Here is a 20,504-nt window from a genome sequence, read left to right on the forward strand (position 1 = left end):
AGGGCTTATAGATGAATTGGATATGGAGGCAAAGATACTAACCATACATTTTTGGAGTATACAAATGTCATTCACTGGAAAAAAGAACTCTGTATGAAAACCAGGTTTGGAACAGGAGGAGGTCTTGGGTTCATTCTGGGACATGATGAGTTTGAAGAGTCTTTATACTAATAGAGGTTTTTTTTTTTTTTTTTTTCAAAAATTTTTAAGGTCTATTTATTTTTGAGAGAGAGAGACAGAGAGAGAGAAAGAGAGAGAACAAGGGAGAGGCAGACACAGAATCCGAAGCAGGCTCCAAGCTCTGAGCTGTCAGCACAGAGCCCAATGCGGGGCTCAAACTCACAAACCACGAGATCATGACCTGAGCCAAAGTCAGACACGTAACCGACTGAGCCTCCCAGGTGCCCCACTAACAGAGGTGTTTTAAGTAGGGTTTCTAAGACTAGAGGTCAGAGGGAAGACTGGAGTGAGTATATACCACAGGCATCATTAATACACAAATGTCCTTGAAACTATAGTCACGACAGTTTATCTTCCTTGTTCTGCTTTTGTCTAAATGCTCTCAGTTATATCTACCTGTGAGTTCCTCCCCCCATTCCACCTCTGCCCTCAGTCTCTATTCCTTCCCCCCTCTTTTTCTTCCTGGAAGACATTTCATGACTCCAACTATCACCTCCATGCAGATAAATCCAAAATATATTTCTCTACTTCTGACATTTCTTCCCAGCTCTGGTCTCCTATCTCCAGCGAAATTATGCAGAGATCCTACTGGGTGCCCTGCCACTATCTCAAATTTAATAGATCAAATGATGAATTAACTATCCCTTGGGCTTAGTTTCTTTTTCAGTAACCAGAAGGTCATCTGGATGACAGCAGAGGTTCTCAAAACTGACTTATCATCAGAATCGTTCTGATGTGTAATGCTGGACTCCGTAGTCTAAGAGCTCTTCAGGTGTTTCCAGCGATCGGCCAAGTTAGAAGCACTGTTCAAGGGAGAGGATCATCAAAGTAACTGATCTTAGGTCCTAGTGTGTCATAAGTCTATTCTGTACTCTCTCTTTCCCCAAATTAGCACTTATATTGAATAGCAATGTGACATTGAAAGAGCTATTTTATTTCCTTGAGCCTCAGTTCTCTCAACTATAAAACGAATGTCAAAATATCTACAGCAGATTGTTGTCATGATGAGAAAGTGAGGTTAGATGTGTAAAATATGCAGTATTGTGGCTTGTATACAACAGGAGTTTTCTAATTTGCTTGCTCCACCTCTGTTTTTTCTAGTTCATTCTCCACACCACTAACAAATTGATTTTCTGTAAATGTCACTTTTATTTTGTCACTCTTCCTCGTGACCTCTGTGGTTTCCCATTACTTTCAGCAGTAATATTCAGACTCTGACTCCAAAGGCAAATATGTTTCTGCAAGAGCAGTTTGTGGTGTTTAACTACCTTTGATTTCTGATTTAGCATCCATGTAATTCAAAATTTAGAAACATTGTTTTTTATAAGTACGAATGTTAATAATTTTGAAATTTGAGTTATACACCCCCCCTTTGAAATGATGTTTAAAAAATAATCATTATCTTGTCATGCCAGTCCACAAAAATGTCGTTGACCCTTTGTAGCAAAAAACCATACACTTGTCATAAAAGTATTAAAAATAGAGGAAATAGTAGCAAGCAATTCCACTGCACATGTGTATTAAATTCTTGAGCTGCATGTACTTCTCTAGCCCGGGAACTTCTAGGGATGGGCCCCTGAGTGATTCGGCGAGGTCTACCTTGGCTCTGAAACAGTCTCCCTAAGCTGTAAATGATTGATTTCAGATCAGCCTTTGAGCTGATAGCAGGAAGGGAGCAAGAACACGAAAATGTCAGATTCCTGGATGGAAAGAGAGGCAGCAGCAAAAATAACTTGAATGTCTTACTAGCATGGTTTTACTGTGTTGACCTCCTTTAATCCATGCAGACCATTTCCTTTTTATATTGGGAGATATATTATCACTTTACTTCTTCCAGGGTCCCTTAATGATTACTGGTGAAGAACAGTGCTACTACCCCTTTGTGGTGAAAGACTTTCCCCAGAGTCACCCAGACAACTTGCAGACCTCTCTGTTTAGGATGATCTTTTCAGAACCAACAGAAGAGGAGTTTTTCTCCTGGCACAGTGGCTTTGTGGGCAAACAGAGGCTGTGTGACCCAATATATTTGCTTCCCAAAGGAGTGTTTACCTCCAAATTTGCTTTTATAAAGAAGCGATTAGTGGGACCTCCTGCTTTCCAAGATACTCACTTCTTTGGAAGTCTCCTTCTTTGTTATTCTCTTGCCTCAGCTTTGGGAGAGACCAAGATGAGGAGGAAAAGGGAGTTACTAACCAAGGGGTATAAAGTTTCAGTTAAGCATGATGAATAAGCTCTAGAGATCCACTTTACAATATTGTACCTATAGTCAACAATAATGCCTTGTATACTTCTAATTTGTTAAGAAGGTAAATCTCATGTAAAGTGTTCTTACCACAATAAATACAATACATTTAAATAAATAAGTAAAACTGCTATAAAAAAAAAAAAAGAAAAGAAAAGAACCTACAAGAATAGAGAAAACTGGCTAAGAAACCCAGCCTACCACTTACAAATTTTGCTGACCTGAGCAAAGGACTCAATTTTCCAGCGCCTCAGTCTCCCTACCTATAAAGTGGTGATGCAGGAATCCCCCTGAACAGGGTTATTGAAGGATTCTGATGAGTTAGTTTACAAGATGATAATGGTATTTATTATCTAAGGCTCCTGCAATGGCTTCTGGTGCATGCCAGACACTGGGGATATGTTTTGGTGATTTTTTTAATCAGCAAGTGCATTAGTTTGATATCAAATTGCTTTTCCTTTTGATATTAACACAAGCTGCTGAAGAAGCAGACAAAGGAAGCAGAAGTAAATACCAGAGACTATTGACAATTTCTCCTAATTCCCTGAGGTCTGCTTTTACCTCTCTCCTTTGTTTAGGGCCTTTTGCTTTTAGCCTGTAGGCAAGGCAAATAAACACTGTTTACAAGATATTTGAGTTCCTCCATGCCCTGACAACATTTCTTTTCACCTCCTCTCCACCAGAAAGGCCATAGCAATGACCAAAATGGCTTACAACAAAAGGAGACTGTCAGTGGAGAGTTACATGTCCATTAATTCTCCCAGGAAGGATTCTGATTTAAGGTATTGTTCTTTAGGAGGATATGGGCGGTGGGTATTAATTTGATTCTGGTTTGATCTGATTTTATCTGATCATAACATAAACATAAAATCCTTCCTAAAGTGAAAATGTCCCCATTAATATTTTCTCATATACATATACATGTTCTCAGAAAAAAATGAGAATAAAGTATAAGAAAAAAATAGAAACAACCCACAAGAGTATCACCTAGAAATTCTTTTATTAATAGAAAGCATTTCAATCTATGCATATACCATGAAATTTCTTGCTAGACTCCTATTGATGGCTGTTTAAGTTGTTTATAGTTTTTAAAAATAAAAACCTTTATATCAATGTTTATAAGCAGCATTATTCACAATAGCCAAAAAGTGGAAACAGTTCAAATGCCCATCAATAGTTTAATGGATGCACAATATGTGATATATTCATGCAATGGAATATTATTCAGCCATAAACTTTTGATACATGCTGCAACAGGATGAACCTTGAAAATATGCTAACTGAAAGAAGTCAACACTAAAGGCCACATATTGTATGATTCCATTTAATTTTTTTTTTTTCAACGTTTTTTATTTATTTTTGGGACAGAGAGAGACAGAGCATGAACGGGGGAGGGGCAGAGAGAGAGGGAGACACAGAATCGGAAACAGGCTCCAGGCTCCGAGCCATCAGCCCAGAGCCTGACGCGGGGCTCGAACTCACAGACCGCGAGATCGTGACCTGGCTGAAGTCGGGCGCTTAACCGACTGCGCCACCCAGGCGCCCCTGTATGATTCCATTTATATGAAGTGAATAGAATCAGCAAATCCACAAAGACAGAAAGCAGATTAATCTTTCCCAGAGAAGGAGTATATTGTGAGTGACTGTTCATGGGTACAGGGTAACTTTTGTGGGGAGGAGGGGTGGTGGTAATAAAATATTCTGAAATTAGATAGTGGTGAATGATGCAAAACTTTGTGAATATACTAAAAACCATTGAATTGACTCTTTAAAAGGATGAACTTTATGGTATGTGAATTACATCTTAATAAAACTGTTATTTTAAAAAAACTCAAGGGAAGAAAGCATTCAAGAAAAATATCTAGAGGTCAAAAGTCAGTGGCTGCCCAAATGCCAAGCTTCTGTTGTAACAAGTAACTTTGGCAAGAATGGTTTGAATTGCCTGGTGACATTGAAAATCATATTGAGTAGTAAAGGGGAGGTGACAAACTATAGACTGAGTCTAGACAACTCTTTCAAGAACTTTTGATGGGAAAGGAGGAGAAAAATAGGGCAATAACTGGAGAGGAAGTGAAGAGGAAAGGTGTTTAATTTTGGGCTCTGGTTTTGTTTTCATTTGGATAGTAAAGAGACTCCTGCAAGACTGAATGCTGATGGAGAAGGTCCAGTAGAGTAGGACAGTGGCATGAGAGGACAATACATAAATGGCAATTCTTGAGACATTGGGTGGTAGAGGTTGGGATTTGAAGATGATAGAGAGTTTGAAAGAGATGCTGTGGAAAAAAAGGAGAGAGATGACTAGGACACTAGGAAGTAATACTTTGGGGCAGCTCTAAGGGTGCCACAGGGCCTTGAATTTATGATAATATTCATTCATTCACAATGCTAGACACCAACGCTATGCTAAGGACAGCATACGAAGTCATGTGCTTTTTTGTGTGCGTGGTGATCTAGGGCTGGGGTTTTGCAAGGAGACTGCAGTGGAGAAAAAGAACTGAGGATGTTGGCAGGAGAGTGAAAGACCACACTGGTTAAGACAGAGAGGGAGGCAAATGCATTTAGAAAGTGGTAAATATAAGGGCTCCTGGGTGGCTCAGTTGGTTAAGTGTCTGACTTCGGCTCAGATCATGATATTGTGGTCCGTGAGTTCCAGCCCCACGTCGGGCTCTGTGCTGACAGCTCAGAGCCTGGAGCCTGTTTCTCATTCTCTGTCTCCCTCTTTCTCTGCCCCTCCCCCAATCGTGCTCTGTCTCTCTCAAAAATAAATAAACATTAAAAAATTAAAAAAAAAAAGAAATGGGTAAATATAGAAGACACTAGAAGAGTGAGTGACTGGAAGTCTTTGTAAGGTCAAACAATAATAAAAATGCCTATGATTTATGGCATGTTTCCTCAGCAGCATCATGCTAAACGTTATGGGTTATATTATCCATTCAGTAACAACTGCTATTTTCATTAAAAAAAAAACACAACACGAAAACAGAAGCTTAGAGAGATTAAGAAACTTGGCCAACTTCATACATCTTGAACATGGCAGAATTGGTCTTCAGCCTAGGTCATCTGCTTCCAGAGCTCTTGCTGTAACTGTTGGGCTACTTCACAGCTATAGGTATTATATGAGTAGCTGAGTCAGAAAATTGAAAGGATAGGAGTTGTGTTTGTCAAATTGTGATGTTCACATTTAGGAAATCATAGATGAACATTTCAAACAATGACAAAGGAACAGGGCATATCCATGGGATGTGGGCAGCAGATTTAGAATGGGAGGGAAGGTCATTGCAGTTATGGAAATAAAGGGAGGTTTGGGGACAGCTTTTGGATATGTTGTCCACCTGTATGCTCAAGTCTCTGGGAATGTTAGCAGAACCTGGAATGGAGAGGAGAACTGTGAATTAGACTCTAAAGTCTATAATAAATGAAGGGTAATGAAAAGAAAGTTGGTGGAGGGCAGTGACGCCAGAAGGGTAACCGTGCTACGGGATGATGGCTGAGAGATGGTATGGAAGTGTCAGTGAGGACCATATCCCAATGCCGAGGTTTGTGAAGTTTGAGAAAATTAACAGACTCCACTGGAAACAGCAGAACTATTCTGAGAACAGAGCTGGGGTTCACTTTCAGGCAGTAGGCCTGGACTTTTTTTTTGGATTCCTTTGAAAGGTACTTGAGGATTTGATGGAAACCACGGACTTGTTCCCAAGAAACTGCATGTAAACACATATATACACAAAAATTGCATACAATGTATTCTGTTGAATGGAAAATTGATTTCTTTTCAGAGACAGAATGTAAAATCAATCTCTGCAAATAACTACATCTTTCAATCTTTGATTTTCATACAAAGAAGGAATGGTCATTTCCCCAAAAAATTAACATAATTCCAAACTATTCAAATTTTAAAAGTAACTTTTAATGTGCTTTAAAGCAACCTTAATGGGAAAACTCAGGTTTATTCACAAAAAGGAGAGAGTGAGAGTCAGGATGGATGGATGGAAGGAAGGAAGGAAGGTAAGAAGGAAAGAAGGAAGGAAGGAAAGAAGGGAAAGGAGAGAAATGTTGAAAGACTGATGCAGAAATGTACTTGTCCAAGGATTTCTTAGACATTTATCTTTATTTTGATGGCAAGACATATGGAACCCTCTGACTTTAAAAGTTTGAGGTGGGGGTGCCTGGGTGGCTCAGTCAGCTGAGCATCTGACTTCGGCTCAGGTCATGATCTCACGGTTCGTGAGTTTGAGCCCCGCGTCAGGCTCTGTGCTGACAGCTCAGAGCCGGGAGCCTGCTTCAGATTATGTGTCTCTGTCTCTCCCTCTGTCTCTCCCTCTCTCCAAAATAAATAAACATAAAAAAAATTTAAAAAAAAGTTTGAGCTGGGAAGTGGAACCGAGCCTCTCATAGTTCGCTTTGCCAGATGAAGATGGGCTTGCGTAGGGGATTCTAGAGGTCATCCAAGCCTCCGTGTTGAATAGCTGAATTCATGTAACATCACTTCCTTTGTCCTCAAACCAAAGAAACTACCTTTAAAAAGGACTGTGACACGAATGTTGCCAGTGTCAGTAAGAAAATTATAATGAATTCATGTTTTAATTTCAAGGTTGCCTGAGTAGGAGTAACTTCAAAATTTTTTGTTTTGTTTTGTTTTTTAATTTACAGGAATATCTGCAACTTTATGCTTTCAGAGAGCTTAAAGCCTTGCCATTCTTAATTCTAGGCTGTAGAAACACTTTATTACCATGACATTTATATTGTCCTCTATCTCCAGTGTTCTCTGAATGCACATATTCTTGCAATAGAATCTCTGACAATGAGGTAAGACCTTGAGTAAAATGATATACCACATGAATGTGTCTAAATATGGCTTCCAAGTAAGGCAAATCATTAATGGACTCTGTTCTGAAAAACTGTTCTTGGAATTGTCTCTCTTTTTTCTGTCAAAAAAAAAAAAAAAGATAAATATTTGCATGGAGGATAATCAGATGCTTCATGATTTGTCCTGTGGAAAATCAGAAAGCTCTGGTATATATGTAAAGAATTTCACAATCTGCTTCCATTTTTTGGTGAAACTTTAGGATAAGCTGGCCAATCATGTTCAGTTTCTGATGAAGTTAATGACTTTCTCAGTGGAAAACAAGATTTGATGCCAATATATACTGATGGAGATAGCAGTGAGTCACATGGACATATGGAGCTTCTTTCTTTACTTAGCTATCAAAAATATCAGGCACACTCCAGTCTCCAGTCTTTTTCACTTGTTCCCTTTGCCTAGAACATTCTTCTTGCAGACATCTGTATAGATCACTCACAACTTCCTTCAGATCTCTGTCAAATGTCATCTTCTTACAGAGGTCCCCTTAATCTCCTTTTATAAAATGGCTTGGAGCCTCCTCCCCCAGCAGATGCTACTCCCTACAAACATGCTTTGTTTTCTCCAAGGCTCTTATCATCATATGACATAATTTATGCTTGTTTCTTTATTGTCTGTTTCTTTCACAGGGACCTGTGCTCCATGAAGCCTGAGCTATGGTAGTTTTGTTCATACCTGTTATGCCCAGCACCTAGAACAATGTTAGTCACAGACTATATAAATTTGTCAAACAAATGTTTCATCTGTTTAAAGTACAAATTTTTGTCTCCAGAAAAGGAGGGTTTCTGTTTATTCCAGTTGTTGCCCTTCACTGTTCACTCTTTACTCGTGCTTGCGGCTTCTCATGAACCCTTCTGGGCTTTCTATCATGGTTCTGCAAGCTGCTGTCTTCTCCCCATGCTGTTCTGCCTCAAGCATAAATAGAGCCTGTTTATTTCCTTCTCCAAGGCTATACTAACATGTTTTACTAAATATGTGAGGCTTTCATAAGAGGATTACAGAGAAGAAAAAGAAAACTTGGAAGTCAGTTCATTTGTCATTATCTGTCGTAAAGGGTTTCTGACTTCTTCTCTTAGCTCTAGCCATCCCACAGGTCGATGCAATCTGTGATCTGTTCTTCAGAGCAGAACCCTTTCTCCTACCTCTTCCCTTTCCTCAGCCTCAGCTACCCCATGAATCTCAATCCCAAAGAAAACAAAGAAATAACTCCTTTCTCTGGCTAAAGAGTTGACAAATGAACATACCCTACCATTAAAAAACAAAGCAAAACGAAACAAGCCAAGTCACTGCCATGATTCACACCTTCCCCAAGGTTAAATAAAATCCTCCTACCATGTCCAGGATCATGAAGCTCCCTACATCACCACACATTATATATATATTTGCAGATGAAACTCTGATTCTGTACATGGAAGTCACATCACTTTTTCCATATGTTCTCTCAATGGCAGGAAGCTTTTTTGTAAAGACCACACAGTTACCTTTCTTTACCTGCTTTCAGATCCCAGAGGAATTGCTCCTTTTTCATATCCTCACATACAAAGAGTGTGGTTCAGCAAAAATGCAATGAGTCAAATCATTGCGTGAGTCAAGGAGCTATCCTTGGTGGCCATAGGATAGAGTGATGGGACTGGTCTTTATCACTTAGGATAGGATCAAAATGACTGTATGTGTCCTGAACAAGAAAAGAAATAACCTGCTTCTGTGTTTAGTATGATATGGGGTTGTCTCCCTTAGTTGGTGGGTAAGATAATTCTCTAAACAAGGCCAGGTGACTGGAATATATGATGAATAGAAAGACTACTATGATCCAGTTTCCTCTTTCTGGGCACATAGAAAACCATGTTTCCCAACCTCATTGCTTTTTGGGTGGGACATCCAATTAATTCTGATCAAAGGATCACTCCCATGTAAGGACCAAAAATGTGTAAGGACCCCATGTGCTATGCACCCTCTGCAGTCGCAGCTGAAGAAGGCATAAACTTCCGATGGTGTATCACCAAAATGGTGGAATCCCTGTCAGGCTTGGCCCATGCAGCTGATGGAACAGAATCCACTCTGCCTCAGCAACCAAAGTTAGATGAAAACTCTGAGACAGAAATAAATCTTTATAGTACTAAAACCAAATCAAACCAAACATCAACAAATTCTCACTGCCCCAAAAGACACCTTCACATTTCTTCATTACAGTATTTTTACTTGCAATTATAGTACAAATTAACTCCAAGGACTTCAGTCTTCCATAAACAAAGTGATTAGTTTTCTTCTACCTCAATACAGTTTTCCCTCCATGACATCTGTCTTCCAGAATTTGTAAGTAGTTGCAGTTTTAAAAACAACCTCAGTGATGTCTCTATTTTTCTTTCTTTATCTTTTGTTTGTAATGAAAGAATCATCCTAGCTGAATACAGTATTGAAGGTAGTGAGGAGTAACTCTACAGCCACAGAAAATATTGTGGTAACTGTATTAATAGATGACATTGGTTTGGACAGAGTGATGCCTGTGGGTATAAAGAAAAATGGATGGATTTGAGAGATGTTTAGGAGATTCAATCCATAGGAGTCAAAAGGTAAATAAGCATGGGGTGAAGAGTGAAAGGCACTGAAATTCAAGGATAAATCTTGATTCCTGGCTTGGCGAATTTTTGGTAATGTTTTCATCATTCCAATGCAGTGTTTTCATTAAAAAAAAAAAAACACTCAAAACCAAAGACCAAAAACAGTCCAAAAATTCAAGGTAAACATTTATGTTTGCTAGATTCATGCTTCCATTCATACAAATCTTTCAGCACAAAAAATATTGTGGTAAAACCAAAGGATATGGAAGCATCCTTATAATTTATTTCCTTTGAAGTTTTCTGTAACTTTAGGCTTACAGTAAGCAATGATACATCTCTTTAATCACAAAACAGACTTTTATTTAATTTTTGTCAATGGAAAACAATTCTAGACATCGTAATATGGTTTTAGTGATGATCTTATAGTACTTGATTATATACACAAAGCAACCTAGACCTTTTAAGTAGATGATACTCTTATAATATGGCAACTTTTTAAAAAAGTCATATTTTAAAATAACAGAAAGAAAATTTAAAAATTAATATTTTTAAACATGTTACTGAGCCCATGAAGCATTGTTCACAGACCTCACATTGGAACTTTAGAGTTCTAACCAAAGTGGAAGATGCATTTTTCAGGAAGTTGATGTGGCTAGTCAGATTGGTGTTCCAGAGAACACAGTTGAAAAATTTGGGAGGAAGAGGGAAGAGTAGAGCATGTGTTGGTGACAAGAAGACTTAGTATGTTAACTAACAAAGATGACTGGAATGTGAAGGATCTTATTTGAAGATTGACACACGATACATATTAGCCATTTTCTCACTGAAGGGAAAATGCATGTGTCTCAGAAGTTACCAAGGACTTGGACCGGTTGCAGTTCTAAAGAAATCTTGGTATCTCAGGATGGGAAACTTTGCCTTGTAGAAGGAGTAAGTAGGACTCCATACTGATAACTTGGAACCTTGGGAGCAGCTAACATATCTTGAAAGCATTTCAGAATTGTTTAATGCTTCTTTCTTTTAATGCTTTACCTTGCCCTCAATAGTCGTTAATAAGGACATGTAAAGGAAGCACACTGCTCTTTGTTTACATTAATCTGGAAATAAGAAACATAGATTCCTTAAAAGAAAATCCACCAATTTCCCTTTCATATCTGTTACCAAAGTCCCTTACGGAATGCATATCTCTTTTGAGAATCTCTTTTCATTCGAATATTTTTGAAGTGATTGTACCTGGCTTGTTCAAAGGATTCAAACATTTACTTATGTCTTTCATACAAATGGCTTACATTTCTTCTGTCATTTCATATAATGACACTTGATTATGTTGTTTCTGTTTTTCTCTGCCATGGTTCCCTATTACTTTCCTCTATATACCTTTCATAATTTAACAAAACAACATTTGCAAATTTGATTAATATCTATTATCTATATCTATCTATCTATCTATCTATCTATCTATATCTACTATCTATCTATCTATCTATCTATCTATCTATTTGATTAATATCTATCTCTAGACTATAGATGTCAAGGGAACAGGAATGTTTGTTCTGTTTCCTCTTGTATCCCCAGGGCCAGCATGGGCAGTTGCATGAGAAAAATAATTTCAATGTATGCCTTTTGCCCCCTTTCTATCTTTTTTTTAAACATAATTTCTAGGAAAGAAACATTTTCATCTCTCTGTGGCAGAACATTTCCTCACTTGATAGAGGAATCTGACCACATATACAAGGAACAAATTGTGCAAGATGGTCAACAGTGCATGAGTAAATAATTAATTAATTAATTAATTAAAAAAAAATACTTGGGTGTTCATTCTTTGAATCAGATGTATGCATTGTCGACTTCTCATTGATATGGTTTGATTTTCTCTTTGATGGGATACCTGAACTTCTCTTTGTTGCTTAAAAGAGAAAAGAGGCAGATGTCATTAGATCTTGGTTTCATTTCTGGATTTATATATGACTTTGGGTAAGTCACAAACTGTGAGCCTAAGCCTTGTCAGCTATAAAACAAGAGAAAAACTCACATGACTATATTTTTCCCCCACGGAATGCTGTGAAGATAAAATGAGATAATTATACATGAATATTTTGTTGGTAAAAGTATCATCGTTATATCTATATATATCACACAATACATATCTATTCATGTATATGAATATGTACATATACATTAAATGCTTTTACCAATAAAATATTCATGTATAAATATACACAGACATAAATAATCATTTCTCTTGGTCTGGCTGTACATACAGTCAATATTCAAATGATAGGGGATGACTACATAAAAATGATAAAAATAATGATGGTAACTATTTTTTGGCATTTTGTAATATGCCAAGCATTGGGCTAAATGCTTTACATATATTTTGTTATTGATTTCTCACAAAAATATGTTAATCATTTTTTCCTTTCCTACTTTTACTCCTCTCATTCTCTCTTGAACTCAATGAAATTAGAAGTCGTTATTCAGCAATTCACTGAAACTTTTCTTCTCAGGGTCACCAGTGGCCTCTGTGTTGGCAGTGTTCGATTCTGCTCCCCTCTCACCCACACTTCTGCAGCATATGACAGATCATTCTCTCTTTCTTGAAGAAGTTTATTTGCTCACCTCTGACACTACCTTCCCATGATTTTCATCTTCTTGACCTCTAAATATTGGAAAACCCTAGAGGTCAGACCCAGGACCTTTTTTCTTTTCTATTTTCACACATTCCTACGGGGATCCCACTCAGTCCTGATAGCTTAGCTATATTTATACCCTGATAATGCCCAAATTTTAAGGTACATTCTTCACCTCTTTCCTGAATGTATACTTGTATATCCAATGGCCTACTGAATATTCCCATATGAATGTCTAGTGAGTATCTCTAAGCTTTTTATAGTCTCCCTCCTTTTTACCTATTTCTTCAGTCTCCATTCACCCAGTTAGCTCCTTAGGCCCAGAACTTTGGAATCATTCCCATTTTCTTTCTCACAACTCACATTAAATCTATCAAAAGTTGTATTCAATCTGCCTTCAAACGCACCATGAGTATAACCATTCTTAGCAGCTGCCAAATGCTATCTTCCTATTTTAAGCCACCACCATTTTTTGCCTGTACTATTGCAGTTACCTTTACTTGGTCATCCTGTATCTATTCCTGGTTCCCTAGAGCCTATTCTCCACATAGGAGTCGAAGTTATTCTTTCAAAACATAAATTGGATCATGATACACAGATCAAAAATGTCCAATGGCTTCTTGTCACAGAGGAAAATCCAGAACGTTACTATGGCATATAGTTTCTATGAGTTAATCCCTGGCTATCTTTTTATTCAGCTCATAAGTCACTGAGAGCCAGTCCGACATATCTTGCTTTTCCTCAAAATTGCCAGAGTATTCCAGACTGGGGATGTTTGCATTTGCTCTTTCTTCTGCTTGGAGAGCTCTTTTCCAGGTATTCACCTGGATCACTGCCTCATATCTTTCCAGTCTCTGCTGAAACAGGGCCTCTTCAGAGGCCTTAGAAGCCCCTGCTCTTGTCTGACTACCATCAGCTCTTCCAGAATTATTTTCTTCAGGACAATTACTGCTATCAGAGATGATATTTCATTTCAACTTTTTAATTGTAAGCTGCATGAGTGTAGTTCACTGTAGTATTCTTACAATCTAAAACAGACCTTGGAATATGACAGTGTAAAATAAAAAATAAATATCTTACTTTTGGAGAATGTTCTATCATCAGTCTGATTTGCTTGTTTTTAAAATTTTTTTAAATCTTTATTTATTTTTGAGAGAGAGAGGGAAAGAGACAAAACATGAGTGGGGGAGGGGAAGAGAGAGAGGGAGACACAGAATCTGAAGCAAGCTCCAGGCTCTGAGCTGTCAGTGCAGAGCCTGACGTGGGGCTCGAACCCACAAGCCGTGAGATCATGACCTGAGCTGAAGTTGGACGCTTAACCTACTGAGCCACCCAGGTGCTCCCCCCCCACCTTTTTTTTTTTTAATTTTTTTAATGTTCATTTATTTATTTTTTTAAATAGGAAGGGTGACTGAGACTCAGAATAGTCAAGTCACTTTGACAAGATCACATCATTAGTAAATGGCATAGTCAGGATTTGGATGCTGAACTTGCACTTTAAGCCACTATGCCATACAATACTATACTGTCTTCACTTGATACGCAATTATGTCAAAAATTCAGGAACCCCAAATTTTCATAAACATTTTGTCAAAATACTTGTATGTATGTATGCTCACATTTCAGCATTTGTTGCCTTTCTAGGATTCTCTTCAGTCCTGCACACATCCATACTCGACAGCTTACATTTCAGAGTCCCCAAAGGGAGATTTAAAGAAGAGAAAACCACCTTCTGAAACACATCGATGCAAAGACTGTTAAAAATAATCAATGACACATCACTGACAATTGGATAAATGCACAGATGCTAAGAATTTCAGACTAGAAAGTGAAAGTGATCTAGGCAGGTGACTTTTATCTCTCTGATCCCGTGTTCAAGCTTCACAGAGGCCTGAAGCTGTATTTAAACCATAACACCATTACAAAAAGAGCCATTGACTTCAGCATTAGAGAAGACCTAAGGCCAGTTCCTGAAGTCAGGTTTTACTGATTTTTAACACTAAAAAGATTTCTCTAAAAGCATATCTGGCAATTGTCTTTTTAAGGTGTTCTTAAGAAATGCTAAGTTCTTTTCTCTTTTAACATTTCCATTTTGTCTTCATTTAAGGAAAGCCTTGAGTCTGAAAGTCAAAGCATGCAACATAGCAGTTGTGTCTAGATTTATGTCAATGATTCGATGAAAGTAGAATAACCAGTCTTTTTTGTTACGTGATAGAGTTGGATATTTGAAAATATCTGAAAATTATCTGAAAAAATGTTCACTTGTCCATGAAATACAACTATCATTAACATTTATGGACTTCTGCTTCTGTCACTGCTAGTTGTGTGACCTTGTTTACATTACTTAACGTTTTCTTGCATGTCAGTTTCCTGATTTGTAGACTGGAGATAATACCAGTGCCAATTTCGGTGAAGGTTAGATGAGATAAATGTTAAGCACTCAGCGTCTCACGCAGTGTGAGGGTTCCAGAAGAACCAGCTATTATAATGTGTGACTACCCGATCAAGGTTTCTTACCCTTGGCACCATTGACATTTTGGATCAGATGATCCATTCGGGTGGGGTGCTATACTATGTACTGTAGAGTGCCTAGCAGCATCCCTGGCCTCTAGCTACTAGATTCCAGTAACAGCCACCCCATCCCAGCTGTGACAACCAAAAAATGTCTTCAGACATCGCCAGATGTTCCCTGGGGGACAAAGCACCCCGTGTTGAGGACAACTACTAGACTAATGCTCTGTATATAGTATCTCACTGGCTTTTTCACAAGTTTATGGGGTAATTAATTATTTTATCCCCATTTTAATAAATGAGGAAAGTAGAATTTAGGAACATTAATTATTTGCCCAAAGACACACAAGACATGCTTGTGAAGATTAAGTTGTTACTGGAATCTGACTGCCTGACAACAAAGCTGGGATGGCGTTAGTTAGGTATGGCTCCAGCTGGTGGGTTGCTCCTGTGTACAATGCCCAGAAACCGACATCCCCTTGCATTTCTGCCATCCCCTGCTCAGGAGTCTATAGTGGGCTTGCTCTACGTGGCTTTATAGCTCAATGGCCTTCTTCTTTACGACGTGCTGTTCTCTCTGCATTAAAGAATGCTGTACTTTTCTATCAGGATCTGCTGACGAGTGAGGCTTCTCTCTCAAAAGCATTCTCACCTTAATGGTAAAGCAGACGTTTCCACCCTTAACTGCCAATAGATCCAATCTGCACTCCTGATACTTTTCAAAGACAGTTAACAGTGAACTGACTTTTGCTTCACATTTATTACAAGCTTAAATGAAAAGAATGAATTCAGAAATTTTACCGAAAGAATCTGTAGTGCTTTGAGGACAAGGTAGAGAATAAACAAATTAACAAAATAAACTGATAAGCCTTCCCTTGTTTAAAAATTAAGGACAGACAACTCCTAAATTGTATGTGAGTATGCTTACCTGGGCCTTTCCTAGATGTTTCCTGGTCTCAGGTTTCTAAGTTCTTTCTGTTTTTAATGATGCAGATTTGTATTCAGGTAAGGGGAGGCAGAGAGGGATAGTAATTTGTTTTCCCATCTTTATCTTACTGGACTTCTCTGCTGCATTTTTCACTTTAGTGGTTCCCATAATAGTACTTTGTTATGGTTTCTCCTCTTACCCCTGGTCAACACCTTGCTGTTTTCTTCCTTGGCTACTTTTGTTTTGTCGATCTCTTAAATTATTGTACCCCAGAGTTGGGACCTCAATCCATAACTCATCTCACTTTCTGTATTCTTTGGGCAATCTTATCCAGTCTCCTGGTTTCAGATACTGTTATTTTCCAGTGGATTCCAATTCTGTGTCTTTAAATTAGCCCTGTGCCCTGAGCTTCAAACTCATCTGTCCAATTATTAGCTGGGCATCTCTGTAGGAATGTTCCACGGGCACTTGTTTCCACATGTTCCCCCTAAAGTGGATCCTTTGCCTCAGCTGGTGGCACCACCATCCACCCGGTTGCTCAAAACAGTACTTGTGCATCCTATAAAATCTGCAATCTCTCATGTCTCTGTCAGATGCCTCATCAATCACCAAGTTCTGATTATTATACTCCTTCTACAAAGATTCAATTCATCTTCTTTTTGCACATTTCCTGTTATCGTCATTATCTTCCATTGGAATTGTTGCCTTCACCTCCCAAAAGGCCATGAGGATAAAATAGCAGGCAGGTTGTTAATAGTGGCAGTGAACCTTGCTTGATGTGGTTTCTGCCTATCTTTCTGTCACTGATTCCATGGCTTGCCTTACACTGGGCACTTGGGCAACACTGAACTGTTTATGGTTGTCTCTGCCTAATGGATTGATTTTCACTTCCTGCCTTTATTCAACTGTCCCCTTTGTATGGAATGCTCTTTCCCTAATTATCTCATACAGAAAGCTTTTGTTAAACCTTACTGTTCTTTCTCCAATAACCTCGTCCTACAATCCTCCAATACAATTATTTGGTTGCCTTTCTATAGTTATTTGTCGTATTGCTTTATAATCGTTTGATTCTCTATCTCTACCTCTACATATCTTCTGTGAACACCCAGTCAAATTTCGAGGGCAAAACCATAGCGAATACACCATAAATATTTGTGGAGTGAATGACTGCACCAGCTCTCTCACTGAATTGGTAGCAATCTACTTTACTAAAAGAGCTTTTTAAAATAATGATCTCTCAATACAGTTAAAATTTTGTGTGATTTACAGGTAGGGGTTAGCCCTCACTCATAAATTAAGTAGAAGACTATTACTTTATTCATCTAAACATTCCTCAGTAAATGTTTTCTCGGCTTGTGGCAGAGGTCCTGAGCTGTCAAACTAGATGTTGGTATAAACCTTTTATGACACAGGGAGTGATGTGTGGCCAATGGGATTAGATTCTCAATAGGAAAGTGGCAGTTGGATCCTAGGTCAACATTCTTGATCAAATCTCCGTATCAACATGCTGCTCTTGAAGCTATGCCTCTCGGTATTCCCTCCCACTGAATGATTGGGAAACAATGCCGACAACAAAAGCATATATCTGCTTTAAACTTTTTATATTAAACACACCACTTTATTTAATTTTAATTTTTATTTTTATTTTGAGAGAGAGAGAGAGCGCAGGGGGAGGGGCAGAGGGAGAGGAAGATAGAGAATCCCCAGTAGGCTCCGTACTGTCAGCACACAGCCCAATGTGGGGCTTGATCTCAAGACTGTGAGATCATGACCTGAGCTGACATCAAGAGTCAGACACCTGCCTTTGGCTCAGGTCATTGGCTCAGGTCATGATCTGATAGTTCTTCCAGCCCCACATCTGGCTCTCTGCTCTCAGCACAGTGACTGCTTCAGATCTTCTGTCCCCCTCTCTCTCTGCCCTCCCCCCACTCATGTTCTGTCTCTCAAAAATAAATAAACATTAAAAAATATTACAAAAAAGACTTGGACACTTAACAGACTGAGCCACCCAGGCACCCCTAAACACACCATTTTAAAATCCTGAGTCAAAAACATGTAAGTTGCAAAATAGAGAGAACTGTTTTCGTACTACAAACATATTTTTGGTTTTACCAAAACGTTCATCGCAAAGTTTATCTAAGTGTGAGGTCTCAGTAAATTAAGAAACTATGTGATTGGAGTTTATAGTATGTTTTGTTATTGACCGCTTTTACTCCAAAACTCAAGAAGTTTCATAATTATTTTCTTTGTCAAAAATCTTTCTTACTAATGCCTGAAAGACATCGATACAGTTGTAAATAGTGTCACAAAGATGTCGAACTTGACTCAGGTGGATCAACAAGCCATTATTCCTCTCATTTGTACTCATTTTTAATGATCAGCAACTGAGCCTGACAGTATTTTTGTGACACTTTCAATCTATAGGACTGAGAGAGCTGCTGTTTATCCCCATCTCACCGGAGACATTAGCATTAACAAGCTGATTCCTGCACTGCCTGTGCCAGCTACGGGTCACATTGGTGTGAAGGCATCTGTCTCTTGGGTGGGCCATGCCATCTCTATTTTTCAGACAACAGCTGGCCGAGGGATCTCACACTATTAACATCAATGTGAACTGAATGCCAGCTACCTGCATTACGACCTTCGGTGCAGGAAGGGAAGCGTGGCACACATGTTGCCCATAAGAAGCAGGCGTTACATATGGCACATGAACAAAAGAAGTCATTAGACTTTCCTTGTCCATATCCAGTCAACGGACACTGTCGCAGCCACTATTTTAAATCAAGACGAACTATTCAGGGCTACCCACACATTGATTTTAGAGTGGCATGATTTTCCTTTCTAATAGTTTATAGATGTCTGCTGCAAAACAACTAGGGTTTATTCATTAAAACAATTACTTTGATTTTCAATCACATACATTCTTTGAGATCCACTAATATTAATAATATTTTTGTGTGCTTCTGTGCTAAAGAGGGAGGAAAAGAAAATTACCATATTCTTTTCAGTATGAGAATTCTCTCTGTTCTTGGTGGAGAAACTAAGCTCTCTGAGCAAATATGACCCTGAAGAACAGTTCTTACCAGAAAAATATATTATTGCATTACTATTTACTGAAATTTTTATAAAGTAGTTCTGATTGGCAGATCTCTACATAATAAGTGTTAAATAGTTTTCTTCTTTACTTCCAGTGAACCCCATGGTCCTTTGCACTTTCGGTCTCGGATTAAGATAATATCTGATCAGTTTGCTAATTGCTGGTGGTCTAGAATATCTCCCTAACATTTCTTCCTGCTTCAAGCAAAGGATGAATAAATAGTATTCTTTAAATTCATGGCTACACAATGGCAGAACAAAACAGTTGAAAGTTGAAAACTGGTTATTTCCCTTGTTTTAGGTGAAAAGAAAGACAAGGGAAAACATCCATTATTTAAACTTAATTTTTAAAATGAGCTGAATTAGTTACTTGTGGACGTACAAAGTTAAGCTGGATTAGAAATACATGTTTTGAGGGAACATTTTTCTTACTTCATACTTCAAGAAATAATTGCACATCCAATATTTTCTCGTGTGAAAAGATGAGTTCTTTTTGCTATTTTCATCATTTGGAAAACAAAACCATCAGAATCACTTTTTTTAAAATTTTTTGATCCCCAAAGAAGTAGCAGTGTTATCATCAAATTGAAGAGGTGGATAAATGCTAGAATAACATAAACAGATGCCATCGTATATAAATAAGCCAATTTAAAGTAATTGAGTAAAGGAAAGGCTCTATTACTTTCTTAATTTTTTCCTAAACACTTTATTTCATTGTAACATGTACTGGGCCTACATGTTTTAATGTTCTTTTTCTTGTTACGTCCCCCTCTGGGGTTTCAGTCCAGTAAATTCAAAAATCATTGCCTTTTGGGGATTTATTGGTATTTAAAAGCAGATCTCAACATCATACAAATTGCCGTTGTAGTCTGTGTAAGGTAATGGTCAATAAATAAGTGAGAATAAGAACACTAAAGCTAGATTGTGAGGAAAGAAAGGGAAAAAAAGCTTACTACATTCTTTCTAAACAAACAAAAAGGCATAATTGGAAATATTCATTTTTATGTTTCCTTACATTAGATGGGACCACTGAGTGAAACATTCACTGATGAATTACTCCTGTAATCTGTGTAGGAAAAACAGCTACTGGCAAATTAAAGAGTCTTGGAACAGAGCCATGAGAACTAAATGGCTAAAAATGAAAACAGGCAAACATTTGAGAGTATTCTACAGAATACAGATCTTTCAACACCTCCCCCTTTTCACTGGTTAATTCATCGTCATGGAAACAGAATTTATCAAAATGTTCTTGTTCACTCCTAGTGACCCAGTGAGTAGACTTACAGAGCTGGTGAAAGGTAACTCAGGCTGAAGCAATTTTTACAAATGATATGCTGCAGTTCATAAATTGGTGAATTTTGAATGGTGCCATTGTGTCGGTTGAACAGGTTTCCAAGTCTCAAGGGGTGCACTTTTTTTGTTTGTTTTTTTAAATCTGCCATGCAGAGAAACCAGAAACCTTTGCTAGTGATTGAGCACGGGTGACTAACCCTGTGGA

At 38.1% G+C, this 20,504-nt stretch overlaps 1 protein-coding gene across 7 annotated transcripts in view; it reads left to right on the plus strand.

The window, feature by feature from the left end:
- Positions 1-20,504, plus strand: part of LOC132682007 (uncharacterized) — a 157,283-nt gene that overhangs the window by 76,470 nt on the left and 60,309 nt on the right. For 2 of the 7 annotated variants that reach the window (XR_013550091.2, XR_009611391.3), the window contains exon 3: positions 3,106-3,204. The exons of the other annotated variants lie outside the window; for them this stretch is intronic. The gene's annotated coding sequence lies outside the window, so the exon portion shown is untranslated. The remainder of the gene's footprint in view (positions 1-3,105; positions 3,205-20,504) is intronic. 7 annotated transcript variants of the gene reach the window in all.

Source organism: Panthera onca, chromosome A1, assembly GCF_046562875.1.
Source record: "Panthera onca isolate mPanOnc1 chromosome A1, mPanOnc1 haplotype 2, whole genome shotgun sequence".
Classification (NCBI taxonomy): Eukaryota; Metazoa; Chordata; class Mammalia; order Carnivora; family Felidae; genus Panthera; species Panthera onca.